Here is a 19,995-nt window from a genome sequence, read left to right on the forward strand (position 1 = left end):
GAAAGGATCTTTATTTTCTATTAGATTGATATGAGGATCAGTAATGAAACTTTGGTGGGTGGCTCGGAATGGGCCGGTGATAAAAGTCTACTGCACCAGGCAGACCAGACAGAGGATGCACTCAAGGACGAGCAGATATGTGGTTTATTGTGTGGAGCTGAGAAATAGGAAGTCTACTGGTTCCCAGAGAACTCTGTTGTGAGATTGGGCCATTTTTAGGTCTCGCCTACGCAGCGCGCATGTGCTGCATAGGAGAGACCTTTAGTCATCGGCACAGCTTTGCAGCCAAAAACCTGCACGCATTCCATTGCCTTCGATGGTAACGCGTGCACGTGTGGCTATTCACTTGTGGGAGCGAGTGGCTGGCGCCATATGTTATCAATTATCGGTGGGCACATCCTGCTCAGACAAGGCCCCTCCAGCGGACATCTAGGTCTGTGTACATGATTTTCAAACCAAGGAAGAGATAATACGCAAAGCACAGACAAAGCATCCAATCACATTCCGAGATCAGACCCCTACATTGTTTCAGGACCTTGCCTCTCTAACGTTGCAAAAGCATAGGGACTTTCGCCCTGTCACCACCATCTTCTGAAATCAGAATATTGCGTTCTTGTGGGGCCATCCCTTCAGACTAATTTTACGCTGTGGAGGCAGACTACAGCAGCTGCGCTCCTTGTCAGAGGCTTGCCGACTGCTGTGACTGGATCCACCGGAAGAGAACTGAGGTGAAGAGCCAGGGTCACCTGCCTGAGGAGAACAACAACAACCACACTGTCGAAGACAGGGACGCCAACGTCCGAGCAAACCAGACCCAGCCGAAATAGCGAAAGGCAAGCAAGAGGCATTGGAGTCTATCCCTGCTGTACTGGCGAAGGCTGAGGATAATTAAGCACATCAAGTGGGGGCTGTCTCACAAAGAATCTGCCAGCTGGTGGCGGGGGGGGTGGCGATGGGAGCTTGGCCACAACATGGAATGCATACACATCCCCTGGTGGCCAAGATTGGCCAAAGTACTGACCTCGATCTTTTTGTCGGTTGACATAGTTCATACTTTTATAGGATTCTTCCTTTTCTCTTCCTTTCTTCCTCTTTTTGTTGTTGGGGTTAGTTTCTGGGCCCCCCAATCACCATGTAATTTCTCCAAAGGGTACATCGCACATACACTAAAGCCTTCTCGGGACAGGACCACAGATCAGCTGGGGCGCTTAGGAATAGGAAGGTTTACGCTAGATACATGTTCACATATCAAAAATGCAACCCACTAGTCTCAAAATTTTCATCCTCTATGTAAGGGGACTCAATAACCTGGTGAAACGACGAGTGATCTTATCATACTTAGAACATAAAAAGGGAGACATCTGTCTCCTCCAGGAAACCCACCAACTAGCCAGGGACAGCCATCGGCTTAAAGAGACGTGCGTTCCCCACCCAACTGTTTTCTTCAAGTCCTACCAAAACTGCTGGGATGGGTATCTTGGTGTCACAAACCTTTCAGGAAAAGGTGGTACAGAAAGAGGCAGAAATCAGAGGGAGACTGCTTACTTACCACTTTACAGGGGGGGGCCAGGGGCTGGTAGTGGGAACAATGTATGCCCTGAATGATGGGCAGGAGTGATTCCTACACAGAGCATTGTCGGAAGTGTTGGCCACAGACGAACGCTACATACTACTGGGGGGACCTCAACCTAGTATTTGATAACAGCGCATACAGATCAACCCAAAGACACGACCAGGCGGGCGCACTATCCAAGAAGGGACCGACCAGGTTAAAGGAATTGGGTCCAGTAGATCTCTGGAGGGCATCCCATCCCCGGACAAGGGAATTTTCCAATTATTCTAACACCCACAAAACATATGCCAGACTGGACTACCTCCTTGGCAGCAGAGACATACATGCACTGGCTACAGACACGGAGTTACTCACGGCGACACTCCACGGTAAGACCCGCTCTTTTAGACAGTGGCACCTAGGAGACACACTATTACACTATTACAACTCATAGAAGTAGTGGAGCAAATTAAGCGAACACTGGGGGATTACCTTGCACATAACAACACTCCAGAGATCAGCACATCCACCTTGTGGGAAGCACTCAAATCAGAAGTATGGGGCGAGTTCATAGCGATATCCGCTGCGGACAACAAACTCCGGAAGGCGAAGAGAGAAAGCCTCTCTCTTCAGATCCGGCAATTGGAGCACATACACCAGGAGACGGAGACCCCAGGGTATGGCACAAACTCTCAACATTGTGCGTCCAACTGGCTGCACTAGACTTAGACAGGGCAGAGTAGGCAGCCCTCAGCTTACGTCATTCCTACTATATGGGGGAGTCAAATGTGGCTGCCGCCTTGCACATAAGCTGCATGTGAACCGACAGCAGCAAGGCATCCAAGCAAAAAATTTACTGAGAGGGAAACCTAGTGACGAAATATACTGAGATAGCCAAAACATTCAGAGAATTCTATGAACATCTCTACTAGGGTCAAACCCTAGATAAGACAACGAGCACTAGATACCTTTGAGACGTGCAAACAACTAGACTGTCTAAGGACCAAACTGCAACACTGGAGGGAAAGATTAGAATTGAGGAAGTAATCTCTGTAATCTGACAAAAATTTGCTAAATCACCAGGTCCAGATGGTTTTACAGTAACTTTCTATAAAAACTTTAGTCCAGAGGTGGCACCTCTATTGACTCGAATCTTCAATACCTTTTCCAAGTGAGGCGCGATCCCAGCCTCGATGTTGGAGGCCACCATCATAGATATCCCCAAACCCAGGAAGGACAAAACACAATGCAGCTCATACCGGCCCATCTCATTACTTAACTCAGACTTAAAATTATTCACAGGAATATTGGCCCACAGACTGAGCAGGTACATGCCAGCCCTGGTTGACCCCGACCAGCCGTGCTTCATCCCCCAGAGACAGACAAGCGACAACACCAAAAGCGTTCCACATGTACTAGATAAGGCTTCTAGATTCCTGGGTAACTTTATGCTGATGACTATAGATGCTGAAAAAGAAGCCTTTGACAGGGTACACTGGCCTTACCTTGAACAAGTTTTGTCCCATTTCGGTCTGGGGGAGCGATTCAGGACTCAGATCTTAAACTGTTACTGTTTTCCCACAGCAGCAGTGAGAGTCAATGGCCACACAACTGCCCCTCTCTGAATAGCTCAAGGCACGAGCAAGGGATGTCCCCTGTCACCCTTACTATTCACGTTATATATGGAGCCGCTGGGGCTGAAAGTATGAACACATCCACAGATCTGCGGAGTACCATTCAGGGGGACAAACACACATCATAAGCCTGTATGCAGATGACGTTTTAGTGACTCTTAACAACCCTGACACATCTCTGGGGGCCTTTCTCGTGGAAGTAGATTTCTTTGGCAGGGCATCCGGGTTCGAAGTGAACATAGGGAAATTCGTAGCTCTTAACCTCTCTCTCCCACCACAAATGGTGGAACAACTTAAGAAACAGTACCCGTTCCAATGGTCCCACAACACTATTATCTATCTGGGAGTCCATATAGCACCAACTACACAAGCTACTGTCACTATCAACTACAATAACCTACATAGACAAATTCACACTGACATATATAGATGGAAATATCACCAGATGTCATTGCTGTGTAGGGTTACAACTATTAAGATTATGGTCCTTCCCAAAATCCTAGACTTGTTCCAAACACTCCCACTACAACCACCCTCAGGCGTGATTCACAAACTACAAGTGGAGATCATGCACTTCATATGGCAGTACCGGAAGCCCAGGATGAAAAAGACTCAGCTTGGTGCCGCCTAGCGAGGGTGGGCTGGGAAAAACTAACCTCCAACTGTATTATCAAGCGGCGCAATTAAGATACTTCACAGAATGGAGCCTCTTCGAATCAGAAAAGCACTGGTTATTCCAGGATAGGGCAGTAGCGGGATCATCACTGATGAAAATCCCCTTTTTAAAGAAAGCAAACAGACCACGAAGCCTGTATGTGTCCCCAATTACACAGACGATAATGGTGGTGTGGGACCAGACTAGTATTAAACACTATCTGATGATGTTCCCTTCTCCTATGACTCCACTATTCGATAACCCAGATTTTGAACCAGGGGTGGGTGAGACCCAATTCACTTTGTGGCGCGGCTTGGAGTGCCGTCCCATGGGCCACTTTTTTGATGTTGGAAGGGGTACTGTCGTTTCAACGGATTAAGGCAGATTATGGCAGCCCAGAGACAGAGCGCCTGTGATATTTACAGCTCAAACACTGGACAGTACAACCAAAAAACAAAACCGCAGCACAACGTCACCTCACTCACTATGAGAGGAGGCTTCTGATCAAGACCTCGGACAAGAATCTGATTGCTGAACTATACAGGATGCTGAACGTGCGAAACAAACACATGTACAATGCAGGGCGAAGCAAATGAGAAAAAAAACATAGGGAGAAGTAACAAGGACTGGGATGGAATATGCCACAGGGCTTGCCACACAGCCAGTAACATAGCCCTAACTGAAACTCTCACAAAGGTAGCAACCTATTGGTACTACACACCAGAGAGAGTACACAAGATTAAACCCTCAGTGAGTGCAGAATGTTGGAGAAATTGCAGCGCACAAGGTACGCGGGTCCATATAACGTAGGAATGTCCCCAGATACAACAATGCTGGACCGAGGTATTGGATGAGATTGACACACACTTAGACACCCATCTACTTAGATTCCCTGCACACATTCTGCTAGGGGTCCCAGACCCACTGACTTACCCACTAAAATCTAGGAGAGTGCACCTGGTCGGAATACCTCTTGGAACAGCCATGCAGAACATACTCAGTCACTGTGGAACTCCCCAAACTCCTACACACATAGGTTGGCTAACCCGGCTATGGCACATATTGGGTAATGGAAAAATAGCATTCACGCTCGCCAGGCAGGGCACGGCTTTCAGAGAGATACGGCGACCCTTCATGTCTCTACTATCGCAGAAATTCCGAGAACTCACTAGCCCCAGATACCTGCGCTTGCTACGCCTAACCGAGACATCTACGCCATCCTCCCCAAAAATATGTATTTCAAAGCTAATAGATTGGTGAATGGAGGGTGGGAGGGGGTGGGAAGGGTAAGAGTTCCTCTGCTTATAAGATTCTGGCTTGTAAGTTATTCAACGCCGGGCTCTGCGTAGCCCAGAATTGTGCCAGGTCTACTGTTGGCACTGTTTCCCAAAATACTCAACATAAATAATAAAAGATTTGAATCATAAACCCCTACCACATTTTATGTTGGGAACATCAACACAGTATGCATTAATTAGGGTCAGAGTACGAGAGGATTTGTCATGGGGCCAATAAGTGCATTTATGATTCTTCTTGAATAATGATTCCACATATGTATTATCAAATGCTGATTTAGTAAAATTCTATACTTCCAAGATGGAAGATGAAATGGAGTGCCTTTAATGCTTCTTTCCCAAACCAAGGCTGCATACACATTGGTGAGAATCACATCCCAAACGAGAACAAACCTGAACGAGAATCTGGCAGTCATTTTTAACTCGAGTATAGCAAAGTGCCCATCCGGAAGAACTTGGCTTTAGAATGATCAATTTCATCAGCTCACATTCCGCTCATTTTGAAGAGCGATTTGTGCTTCGATTATCTCTGTGTTGTATCTCTTCAGTGGAATTGATTGTTACTGGAGTACTGCAAATTGTCCATATGGACAGTTCTTCAAATGTGGTAGTGGTTCATGACTTATTCTACTCAACCAAATTTACATTTTTAGTTGCAAAGTGGCACCACACACCTGATTTGGTGTTTCTGAATGTCTTGCAAACTGCGTTCAATTTTAATCAAAGTAGTAAAAGGTTTATGTTCTTCATGCATATATCACTGGACCACAGAAGGTTTTAGACTTTATACAAACATTTCATGGTGTATTTTGCGGGCAAGTCATTTGTATTCATAAGCACACATATCTACAAAGTGGTTTCCAGCTCTCAAAGGCATATCATACACAGCACTCTGGATAGTCCAGTTCAGGAGTCTCTATAATAAATGTTGTTTATTTCCTCTTGAATACATCCCAGGTCCTAGAGAGTTCTACACAGTGAGGTGTGTCTTTTCCAATCCAATTCCCCTTCATCCCTGTGTCCTCAGGAGGGGCTTCCTAGTCTGCTCAGGGTACAAGGTGAGCAGCAGTGAAGTATAGACATTCCCACAGAGGAACTGTGACTCTGACACCTTTACAAGGATGGTCTCAATACAGAACATGTTCTCTGTGCTGTATCTGGTGAGATGATAGAGTGAACTGATGGAATACAAAGGCCACAGACTGTGCACTGCTTACTGTAGCCTTCTTTTGCAATTCGTGGCAATGTTTACCACATCTGTGTGTGGTCAGACGGACAGCATGTGATACTCACTCTGCTGGGGCGTGGATTTCAATGCTGTGGCAACAACGCAACAAGCAACTCATTTCCTTTGTCTCGAAAACAAACTCAGTTACGAAACTTGTCAAGTTACAATCAAGTACACCTCTTTTCATTGCGCTAAATGACATTGACCCTCCAGCACTGGTTTATAAAATCACAATCAACTATGACAAGGAAAATCAAAGAAAACACATTGATTTTATCTTATGCATCTCTTAAAAGGAGCCTTTCCTCTCCACCAAATTGCACAATTCCTGTCACTAACTTGACAAAGCATCCAAACTTTTAGAATTCTCACCCTTCTTCTATTTAGAGAAGCCCCCTCACTCATCTCAGGCTGCCGGCAGGCAATTATAAATCAGAGTGACACCCCACAATACAGTGCCACTGCCACCTTCTCTAGAGACGTAAATGAATTACTCAGAATGATGTATGAATTGCTGCTTAGCCAGCATGCATCGTGCACTACCTGAACGTAGAACATGTTATGCAACTAGATCTGCCTGACTAATACCTGGAAACTGTGCACTTATCATGCAGGACTGGTGGATGCTTCCATATGGGTACTATGATCCCTCCACAACCGAGGCACGAGTGTGTACCTTGTGCATGTCCAAAATGCACCAGGGCCCAGATTTACAAACACCTTGGTGCCGATTCCGATACTGTAAAACCCGGGTACAAATGGTCGTACGGAGTGTATTCTCCATCCGACTCGTACCCGGGAAAACCACCTTACAAACCCGCAAGTACGATTCGTACAGAAATGCCATTTCCGTACGAGTCGTACAAAACACCAACCGGCCAAAAAATACCCACAATTCCGATCCGGGACATCGCGTATGTGACGTCCGGACGGAGTCAGGCAGCGTTTTACGATTCGTACCCACAGCACTCCGCACGGCTATATTTTTACGGGAGCCAAAAAGTGCCGGAAAAGCTAAGTACGTCGTGATGCATGAGGAAAAGGGGGCCCGGTACGTGCCGTCCCCCCATCCCCGTAGGTACGTGCCATACCCCCACCCCCCCGCGGGTACGTGCCGTACCCCCACCCCCCACGGGTATGTGCCGTACCCCAACTCCCCGTAGGTATGTACCGTACCCCCACCCCCATAGGTACGTGCCGTACCCCCACCCCGTAGGTAAGTGCCATACCCCCGTAGGTACGTGCCGTACCCCCACCCCTAGTGGGTACGTGCTGTACCCCCACCCCCCCATAGGTACGTGCCGTACCCCCACCCCCATAGGTAGCGCTGGGGGTACGGCACGTACCTATGGGGGTGGGGGTACGGCACATACTGGGGGGGTGGGGGTACAGCACATACCTATGGGGGTGGGGGTATGGCACGTACCTACAGGGGGGTGGGGGTACGGCACGTACCTATGGGGGTGGGGGTACGGCACGTACCTACGGGGGTGGGGGTATGGCACGTACCTACGGGGGGGTGGGGGTATGGCACGTACCTACGGGGGTGGGGGTACGGCACATAACTACAGCGTTGGGGTACGGTGTGCAGGGGGGGTACGGTGCTGACATACGGGGTACGGTGCTGACATGTGCGGGGTGAGGGGGGCTGTACGACTCGTACCCGGGCACAAGTTTACCCGTGTACATGTAGGCTACAGCGTTCGCTCCGTACGGGGCATTTTACATGCGGTTGTGTATTCGGATGGGCGGTACGGATCGTACTTGCGCGCTTGGACTTCTGTTTTACGATTTGCACGTAAAAATGTCTGGCTCCCTGTCAGACACTTTTCCCGACGCTATTCGGACGTAAAAATTTACGGCTCCCTCTCGGACCATTTTCCCGACGCAATTCGTATGTATTTTTCACGTACGAATCGTATTTCGCAGTTTGTAGGGTACTTGTATGATTCGTACTTAAAAAAATACGGATACGAGTCGGACGGTAAATTTTTTTAACGGATCGGAATCGGCACCTGAGTGTTGGGTGTGCATTACTTTTTTAATACAAACCCAATGCAAAGTATTCTGGTGGAATCTATAATCCAACGCAAAACTGCACAATGTGCTGCCTCGTGATAGTTTGTGTCAAAAGCGCATTCCATGGGTGGTGGAACAGTATTTGCTGCTCTTATCTTATCTTATCTTATACGGAATTTGTTAAGCGCACGGTCACCCAGAGGTTTCATGGCGCTGAGGAAACAGATAGTAGATGGTGAGTAAAAAGGCCGATGGAATAATGCTCTAACCATGCGCTTGTTTGAATAACCAGGTCTTCAACGCTCTCCTGAACTCTGTCAGCTTGGTACAATTCCGGATAGACAAGGGCAGAGAGTTCCAAGTTTTTGGGGCAAGGTGTGCGGAGCAGGATCCACCAAGTCATTTCTTTTTAAATGTCGGCACCGTGAGGAGGGACAGATGGGCAGAACGGAGGTCGCGGGTCGGTTCATGTTTGTTTATGAGTTGATTGATGAACCTAGGGCTTTTACCGTGGAGAGCCTTGAAAATTATGCAGCCTGTCTTGAAGGTGATCCGATGGGTTATGGGGAGCCAATGGAGGGAGGCCAACAAAGGTTTGGCTGACTTCCTGCGATTGCTCTTGAATATTAATCTGGCCGCTTGATTTTGAACAATCTGCAGGCGTTTAACGATGGTGAGGGGAAGGCCCAGGTAGATAGAGTTGAAGAAATCTAATCGCGAGAGAACCAGTGCGAGTACTACCTGGATGAGAGCAGAATGGGTCAGCAGATGGGCGATTTTTTAAATCTTTCTTAGCTGGAAGAAGCAGGAGGAGATCACTGTTCCGGCCTGAGTTTTCAGTGAGAGGTCGGCACTGAGAGTGACCCCAAGGCTTTTAGCTGACTGGGAGGGGGATGGGGGAGTGCCCATTGAGGATGGCCAGAAATGGGGGCCCCAGCTGAGTGTGCTATTGCTAGGGAGTACCAACTCAGTCTTTCCTGGGTTCAGCTTAAGATGGTTCCGATCCATCCAGCTCTGAATGTGCAGCATGGTCTTTTGAAATTCCTCGACGGAATCTGGGGAGTTGAGGGGGAATACCAGCTGCAGATCGTCTGCGTAGTTGTAAATAATGACTTTTCTATTTTTCAGGGAGTGCAGAAGGGGTTTAAGATATAAATTAAAAAGGAGGGGAGACAGTGAGGAGCCCTGTGGGACACCGCAGGTGGTTGGGAGTGTGGGGGCTGTGAAGTTCTCCAGCTTTACAGCCTGGGATCTGTCCGTCAAAAAGGACTTAATCCAAGCGAGAGCCGCGCCACTGAGGCCGGCTTGTTCGACACGGTGTAATAGAATAGTATGGTCCACCGTGTCGAACGCGGCCGATAGATCGAGAAGTACGAGGGCTTGGTGAATTCCATTGTCGGCGTTGGTCCTTAGAGTGTTCTGCACGGCGAGGATCACCGCTTCGGTGGAGTGAGCCTGGCGGAATCCCGCTTGGTTGGATTCCAGGTAATCTGATGTTTCGATGCTCTGTGTTGTATGATTTCGATACAGGATATTATTAGACCCAGAACAGTGGAATCTGCATGGAAAATAATTAACAATCTTAGAATACTGTAGCAGGACATTTTTCATCTGTGTTATGGTACCCCTTTTATGACCCTGACTGGCTTACAAGCACACTCTTGTGTGAAAAAGTGTGTTGTTGGCTGACTAGGGTGTGAGACTTGGTCAAGCAACAGTGACAATCCCTTTCAGCAAACCAAAAAAAGTGACTAAATTAATCTGTGCTTAGCCCTGGGTAGCTTGGCACAACAAGCAGTCAGGTTTAACTTAGAGGCAATGTGTGAAGTATTTATGCAGGACGCAAATAGTACAAAGGTGGAAAAAAACACAAAAAAATCCCTAACCAATTCAGAAAAATAGAGTACATTTTAATAAATTATTTGACACCAAAAGACATAAATTTAATCAGTGGAATCGGAGTTATGAATTTTTAAAGTTTAAGGTTCAAAATAGCACTTAAAAGATCAAATCGTCCACAGCAGACATCTGGTTGTGGTAAACTCGGTCAAAGTCGAATGTTAAGGCTGATCATGATGGAGCGCAGTTCAGATGCATGAAATGGATTTAGCCTGGTCAGTTATACCTTCAGACTTAGAAAAGGTTTGGAAGAAAAATGACTGAGGAGGTAGTAGTTCAGCTGCGACAAGGCTACAGGAATGTCCGATGAAGGAGCATCATAGTTGGATGGCTGGGGAGCGAAGGTGCGGTGAAGATGTTTGCCTTCAGACTTCGTCTCCAAAATGGGGGTCGAAAATATCCAGCGGGATGAAGCAGAGGGCTGTAGCTGAATACAGCTCCATGATATCAGATACCCATTTGGCAAAGGACCACCAAAATGAATTTTGCTGCAGTGGAGAAAAACTTAGCGGGAGAGGCCACAAAGTCAATCCGACCGGTAATGCACCTTGGGCAGATAGGTGAACAGGTTGGTTCCAGTCTCCTCCAGGTTCTAAGAGGACTTTTTGGCCACATTTTGCCTTAGTCTTGAGTTTTGGAACTTGGCCATCTGGGCACCTTTAGCATCACAACCAAGAATGCAGACGTGGATGGAGATCTCTTGAGTGATCAGGACTTACTCAGGCTGGCTCCAGTTGCAAGTTCAATATAGTGGGAGCCTTTTATGTTCCAGTGGCTCTGAACAGGAGCCCTGCACAGCAAATTAGCCCTTAGAGTCACTCCTGGTAGTCCTGGGTGCAGTTGTATATGCTTAGCTCAACGGCAGTGCTGGCCACTGAGTGTTCAAGGCAGGATTCAGGCAGCAAAGTAGTCCTTCCAGGTGCAGCATCAGTCTGGCAGAATGCAAAGTATGTTAAAGCAGCAGACAGTCCTCTGAGAGCACTTCCACAGGTCCAGCAGTAAACAGAAGAGTGGGTCAAAGGTTATATATTTATATCCCTGTTCCCTTCTCCTGGGAAGTGGGAGAAGCTTCCAGAAAGGTTTTTAGAAGTACTTGGAATTACCTGACTCCCCTGGCTCCAATAAGGCTGCATTGATAATACAGGGTTGTTAGGCCTATTGTGAGGAGCGAGGACGCAGCCTGTTCAGGTTCAAGTGTCATTTTAAAAAATGTAATGAGAAAACAGATTTTAACAATAAAGAGGGTTTTTTAACATAAATATATCATTAAAAATAATAAACCTTTAGGGCCTTATTACTAGTTTGACAGTCTTCCTGTGCTGCTGCGCCTTCTGCAGGAGGACCGCCAAACCTGTGGTGCACCACACCGGCGGATTGCGATTGTAATCCATGGCGGGTGGGCGGTGCTGGGGCGGTCTCAGAGTGGTGGGCTGTTAGGCTCATAGGAGAGCCTAACATGCCACCGGCAGCCATGATGGCTGCTTGACCACCGCGGGATCCTGGATCCCCGGCGGATGCATTGGTCCTGTGGCAGTCCAACTGTCACACTCGTAATACTGCGGGAGAACCTGCAGTGTGGCGATGGTTGGACCGCCACCATGACTGCTGTACTTGTGATAAGGCCCTAAATATATTAACATTTAACAGTAATATAATGTAAATTAAATAATTACAAAACATAGATAAATGTTATACTTATTTAAAACAAAAAACATATATATGTATGTGTTTATGTTTATTTAAACATATATACTTTTAAACAATTATTAAAATATTAACTTTACTTCATATTACAATTTACTAATTTCTTGTCAAGTTTCATAATATAACAAATACATTTTTATATTGTTTACTTTTTTATGTGTAAGTAAGTTATATATATACACACGCACACAATTAATTAAAAACAAATGAACTGGAATTTTTTTTAAACATATCAACTCATTTACAAATAAAAAAGTACACAATATAATTATATTAAATTTAAAAAAAATATATATTACATATTACAAACATTACTAAATAAAAATAATATATTGCTAAATGCACAGAAACATCATAATAATATACATTTTAACCATGTAAACAGAACTATAACATTGCAGGAATAACAGATATACTATTCCCACTTCAATCTGTGCAAAATTAGGGAAAAAGTTGGACTCAGGAGGGGTAAAAATTACTATTCCTACTCCAGTCTTTGGAATAGTAGTGAAAGCGTTAGCCTCAGGAGGGGTAAAATGCTCGCTTCCAATTCCACTCTGTGCAACAGTAAGGAAAGCGTTGGACTCAGGAGGGTTACACATTACTATTCCCACTCCTGTCAGTGCAACAGTAGGGAAAGTGTTGGACTCAGGAGGGATGCAAATTACTATTCACACTCTAGAAAGTGAAACAGTAGGGAAAGCGCTGGACTCAGGAGATGTAAAAATTACTATTCCCATAATTCCAGTCTGTACAACAGTAGGGAAAGCTTTGGACGAAATTAAAACATAATATAAGAAATATCACGATTTTTAATCAAAGAGTAACTAGTTTCACATTTATTATTACTTAAAATAAATTCTACGCTATACCTCTACAAACTAAACAACACACACCTAAAATATAGCTTAAAAATTATAATATTTGCACATTTTACATAATTAATGATCAATTAAACAATTAATAGTAATTAACTAATATTAAAATAACTTTATTTAAATAACTTCCCACCCTTTATCCCTACAAACCCAGCAACCCAGACCTAATTTATCAATACAAAATTATCATTTTACAAAATTGTTAATTATGTAATTCATAATTAACATATTTATCAATTAAACAATTAATAATAATAAATTAACAATAAATTAATTTTATTTAATGAACATCCCACCCTTTACCCCACAAACCCACCAACCCACCCCTGACAAATAACTTTAAAAAGTTCTTAATTTCACAATTTACATAATTAATTTTCAATTAAATAAATATTAATAATTAACATTAATTATTAATTATTTTAATAAATTTCCTTTACACCTTTTACCCCTACAAAAACCACCAATCACACCCAAAATATAATAAAAGATTTAATTTATTGCACAATGTACATATTAATTATCCATTAAATATTTAAAAATAACTAAAAACCAATTAATAATTAATTGCGATATAATGTCTTCCCAAACTATACACCTACACACCCCACAACCCACACCTAAAATGTAACCTATTTAATAAAATAATCACATAATTAAAATAATTATCAATTGAATAATTAATATTGATTAAAAAAATCTTTATTATTTAATTTTAATTAATAAACTCAACAATGAACTACAACATTAAAAATTGGAATAAACTAATAAAATAAATTAAAGGCAATTTTATCACAACTATACAAACAATTTATAACCTGTACAACTAAAATATATACTACAATACATAAAACAATATTATTCACAACAATGTATTTGTAAACAATTTTAACAACATAGATATTTTTAATATCAATGTTAACAACATAGATATTTTAAACATCAATATTACTTACCTTAAAATTGATATTCTTGTCAACAATATTTTTGATCAGGATATTTTTACATCACAATATTTCCAACTTGATTTTTCTACAAGTCGATATTTATTTTTCAATACTTTGTCCGAATACCCAATGGGCTACCTACGACATACCTTAGGGATGACGGGTATGTAATAAAAGGGGAGTTTAGGGCTCGGCAAGGGTGTTTAAATGTCAAGCCGACATGGCAGTGTGACACTGTATTCAGACTGCAATGTCAGTAGCCCACAGTTGGATTGATGAGATGTCATTTGAGGAGCACCCCCTTTCTCAACCACTCTGCAAATGGGCCTCCTGGCGCACTACTGGTTGAGGGATGAAGTCCCCGTGGCTGCTGAGGGTTGTTGGGAGCCAAGAACCCCCATTGTTGCCACAAGTAATTCCCAAACAGTGGGATTGCTGAGACATCAGCGGAGGCCCCACCACCTTTCTCAACCACTCTGCAAAGGGGCCTCCTAGCGCACTACTGGTTGGGAGATGGAGTCCCCTGCATAAGTGGGTGGCACAATAAGTGCTGAACTGGACCATGCCAATAAGTGCTGCACTGGAGCCTGTCTCCTTTATAAACAAGTCGTCTGCTTTCACACATCATCTTCTGTACAATAGATCCGACTCCTCCTTGCTCTAGAAAATTGCACATCTCTATTACACACCAGCCTCCCCTCACATTGGTGCATGTCTCCTCTGTAAACGTGGAGTCTCCTCATTTCAGATATCTTCTTCTGCAAAATAGCCCAGAATCCTCCTTGTACTAGAGCACAATTCATGTCTATAATAGACCAAACTCCTCCTCTCTTTGGAGCATGTCTCCTCTGTAAACAAGGGGACGCCTCATTGCACATATCTTCTTCTGCACAATAGACAAGACTCTTTATTGCACGGAGCATGTTTCTTTACTGCAATAGACCAGACTCCTACTTGACAGAATATGCCACATCTCTGTAACCGACCAGCCTTCCTCTCACACTGGAGCATGACTCCTCTGTAAGCGAGGAGTCCCCACCTTTCACATATGTTCTTCCATACTGTAGACCAGACTCCTCCTTGCATCAGAACATGCCACATTTCGGTACCTATAACAGAGCGGCCACCCTCCACAATGGAGCATGTCTTCTCTGTAAGTGAGGACAGTAGAGCAGACTTTGTCTTCAACTGCGGCAACTCTCTGTATGTACTTTGACTACACTCCTCCTTCCATTGGAACAAATCTTCTATTTAGCAACAAGACTTCTCGACATACTGGAGCATGTTCCATTCTCTACAACATGCCAGAATGCTGGTCACACTGACTCTTGTCTCCTCTGTATCTTCTTTTATACAATAGACCAGACTCTCCTCCTTGCATGAGTGCATGCCACATTTCTACAATAGAACAGACTTATCCTCACATTGGAGGATGTCTCCTCTATAAACTCACGCTCCATCGCAGTCGGCATTGAATTGTGCCGAGGTTCTGTTGTACACAACCATTGACTATCATTTTGCGCTTCTTAAAATTAAAAAAAAATGTCTTGGGTTTCCCTGATGAGAATGTTGTCATTCTTGTGTCATTTTATATATTATATTTACCCTAGGTTTCTAATTATTTTTGGGGTTTTTCTTCCTTGGCATTTTAACTTTATTACTGTTTTGGCACTGCATAAATACTTTAAACGTTGACTCTGAGTTAGCCCTATCCACTGTGTGCCACAACTACCAGGCTATTGATCTCAGGTTAATTTAATGACTTTAAAGGTTCACCCTGACATGGACTGTCACTATTATTTGAGATGGGTACTTACCCCCTGCACTATTAACCCAATTCTGTTTTGGAATGTTGGACGTTCAAGTGACAGTTACAGGCTGTTTCTTTATTCATGAAGATGTGTTGTTATGCCATTAAAAAAAACTTACCATTAACGTTTCCAGTTGTTTTTTGAAGATGGACAAAACAAACGGTTAGATAGAGAATTGCATAGGCTCACAATAACTCCTTTGCCAGCAGTTCAATATCTTCCCACTCACCACACAAGGCAGGCCACACTGGCTTCTTGTTGCATCGGGCATTTCCCCAGTGGGCTGGAGCCCATGGAGGCTGGTTTTGAAAGTCCAGGGACACTGCTGGTGCCTCTTTCACTTTCATCAGCTCCATAATATTACTTGCAGACTCAGAGAGGGCATGAAGTGAGAGAGAGAGAACGAGAAAAAAATGGAGAGAGAGAGAAAGAGAGAGCTTGTAAAAAAATGAAGGGATTGGGGCTGGTTTCAGCTTTGTTGCCAGGGCTCACTTTGATTCCCAAGTCCAGCCTTGAGACAAATATGTAAAATCCTCATTCCTATTGCATGTGTACCTTCACTGAAACTGATTAACAAGCAGAGATAGAAAGGGGAACCATACATCTGTCATGGACTGCACTATGAGATTGCATTCTCTGTATGAGGAAGTAGCAACAACAACACATTGGAGAAAAAAACACAACTAATTATTTCTACTTTTCTTGCCTCTTTTCATTGCCAAAGCTTTCTATATACAGCCCCTCATGTGTCAGCATCTTTGCTTTGAACCCCAGTCCTTTTTATCTGTGCCCCCACCCAGTGGGTCCCTAAGTCCTTCCCATGACCCTCAGGAGAATATAACACAACTGCATCACTGACAAATATGCCTTTAGCTTTTGTGTGTTCCAATTCCATGCTGAGCGATCCCACATTCTGTGTTCCAATTCCATACTGAAGGATCACACATTGAGCCCTACACATAACACCCTGTGGCTGTCCAATATGTATCTATTAAATTCCTACTCCTATCTAGAACCATTTAATCACCTCCATTATACTCAACAACCAGCACTCTCAGCAGTTGGCCCAGTTTGTACTATGAAAAGAGGATCGCCACACAACCAATGGTAGGAGTAGTAACACCACCTGCACATCACACTGCCTGGCTCCCAATGAATACTTTCCCAACCTTCATCCTGGAATACAGAATCCTCCAACATTCCACATTCTGTCCCAGTTCAGTAGCCTTGGCACGCCAACACATCCCCCCTTCAAACAAAAAAGAACAATATACACAAGTTAAGAAATAGAAAAAATAAAGCACAGTAAAACATTATACAATTTCAGTATAGAAATGGATATGACATTATATACACATGACTTGGGATCCAACTAACCTAATGACAGAAGGAAATTAAAGCTTCACATTACAAGTTTGGCTGATAGACACTGAAAAATGTAATCCCTATGCCAAACTGATTTATGCTTCCCATTTTTTGCTCTGGTTGCACACGGTTCTCTTAAGCACTCATACTCAGATGTCTCCTCAAGGTGAGTTTGCACAAGTTCAACCTTACTTTCAGGAACAAAAGAGATCCTGTCTCTGTTCCACACCTTGCCATCACTGGTGTGGATTGCACTTAGAGATACGTTAACCACCTGCCTAGGGGCAAAAAACCTGTACTCACCTTTTAGAACAAGTTCTGGATTCTTGATCCAACTCCCCAGTCTAAAATCATGAAAATCTGGTTTCATGCCAACACTCGCATACTTATTTTGTAATCCTGTTTTCTTACATTCACCACACCCGCCAGACATGCATCATCAATATGATTATGACTCATCTACTCACACTTGAGGTTAGAACTAGGCACTCTGTCCAGCAACAAAACATAAGGAATAAACACACATAGATCAATTGCGGGTTGTCCTGTAGTCCCACTGCATGTCATCCATCAATGTCTTCCTATTTTTGTTTTTGATGGTTGCAAGCTGCAACTGATCCTTCAATGTGCAAGAGAAGTGTTCACCCAGACCATTGCTTCTGGGATCGTTCAGGGAAGTCTTACTGTGCTTAGGACCATGGGAATCTAAGAATAACCTCATTTCCTCCGACACCAATTGAGTACCATTGTCAATTACAATATCAGCAGGATAACCCTCCCTTACAAATATTTTGTGTAAGAATTGAATAACTGAGTAGAGGTAACACTATTCACAAACCGAAATTATGGCCATTTTGACATATACTACATGAGATCAATCGCAAACTTTGAATTTTCACTCAAAATATTTATGGGGCCAGCTATGACCAATACCAATTTTGCCTATGGTATCAAAGCAGAATACAACGGTTTATTTGGGGTGAGTTGGATAACCTGGGACTTATTACTCACGACACAGGGACCACAGTCTCTCACGAAACATTCCATGGCTTTGTTGAATGCAATCCACCAAAAATCCTCTCAGACACTGTGCTTGATTGGTCTTATTTAGGCTTAGGTGTAAAATTTCACTCTGCTCGTGGAGTTTGTGGAATTCTGCATCTCTGCGTTCCGCAGAGAAAGCGGAGTTACCAATAAATTTCACACTCTACAACCGAGCGGCAAACATTTTCCATTGTCACGCTAATCAAGAGAATTGATGGCCACTAGCAAGCAGCCTGGCAACCCTCAGCGGCCAAAGGGACTTCATCACCCAACCAGTAGTGCACCAGGAGGCCCCTTTGCAGAGTGGTTGAGAAAGGGAGCGGGTCCTCCGCTGACGTCTCAGCAATCCCCCTTTTGGGGACTTACTTTTGGCAACAATAGGGGTTCTTGGCCACCAACGACCCTCAGCAGCCAAGGGAATTTCATCCCCCAACCAGTAGTATGCCAGGGTGCCCTTTGCCGAGTGGTTGAGAAAGGGTGCATGCCTCCATTGATGTCTCAGCAATCCAGCTGTGGGGGACTTGCTTGTCACAGCAATATGGGTTTTTGGTCCCCAATGACCCTCACCAGCCAAGGAAACTTAATCTCCCAACCAGTAGAGCACCAGAAGTCCTCTTTTCAGAGTGGTTGAGGAGGAGGGCGGGTCTCCAACAACATCTCAGCAGTCCTGCTATAGGGGAATTACTTCTGGCAACAATAGGGGTTTTTGGCACCCAACGATCCTCAGCAGCCAATGAGGCTTCACCTGCCAACCAGTAATGCACCAGGAGTTGTGTTTGCAGGGTAGGTGAGTAAGGGGGCGGGCCTCCAATGAGCTCTTAGCAATCCTGCTATGTCAGACTTACAGGGGTAACAGGAGGGGTTCTTGTCTCCCAATGACCGTCAGCATCCAAGGGGACTACATCTTCCAACCAGTATTTGCAGAGTGGTTGAGAAACAAGGTGGGGCCTCCCATGTTGTCTCAGCAATCCAGCTGTGGGTTTCTTACTTGTAGCAACAGTAGGGTTACTTGGCTCCCAATGACCCTAGAAGCCAAGGGGATTTCATCCCTCAACTAGTAGTGCACCAGAAGGCCACGTTGCAGAGTGATTGAGAAAGGGGGTGGAGCCTCTGACATTTTAGCAATCCCGCTGTGGGGAAGTTGCTTGTGGCAACAGTAGGGGATCTTGCCATAGTGACCCTCAGCAGCAAAGGGGGTTTCATCCCCCAACCACTAGTGCACCAGGAGACCCCTTTGCAGAGTAGTTGAGAAAGTGGACAGGGCCTTCGACGATGTGTCAACCATCCCACTGTGGGGGTGTTACCTGTGGCAACAATGGGGTTTTTGGCCCCCAACGACCCTCAGGAGCCAAGAGGTCTTCATCCCCCAACCACTAGTATGCCAGGAGACCCTTTTGCAGAGTGGATGAGAAAGGGGGCAGTAGTCACACTGTGGGGAACATACATGTGGCAACAATAGGGGTTCTTAGCCCCCAATGACCCTTCAGCGGCAGCCAATGAGACTTCATCCCCCAACCAGTAGTGCACCAGGAGGCTCCTTTGCAGAATGGTTGAGAAAGGGGCAGGGCCTCCGATAACATCTCAGCATTCCCGCTGTGGGGGACTTGCTTGTGGCAACAATGGGGTTTGTAGCCCTCAACGACCCTCAGCAGCCTACGGGACTTCATGCCCCAACCAGTAGTGTGCCAGGAGGGCAATTGAATGCCAGTCCACCAGTCCATCCCACATTTATTACTAAGGGCCTGATTCCAATCTTGCTTGGAAGGGCTCCGAATGGGATCCGTAGCGAGCGAGTCCAATGCATAGCCCCAGTTTCTGAATGACTCGTACCGCTGTACATGCGAGCAAGTACGATGTGAATATCGCTTTGCGCTCCGAGCGACTCGTACCCATCAGCAAAGCCCTCCGGACGTCTACAACATGGTTGCCTCGTCAGCGCAATGGGTCATTTCCGAGCAACCAAG

Source organism: Triturus cristatus, chromosome 7, assembly GCF_964204655.1.
Source record: "Triturus cristatus chromosome 7, aTriCri1.1, whole genome shotgun sequence".
In the NCBI taxonomy this organism is placed as follows: domain Eukaryota; kingdom Metazoa; phylum Chordata; class Amphibia; order Caudata; family Salamandridae; genus Triturus; species Triturus cristatus.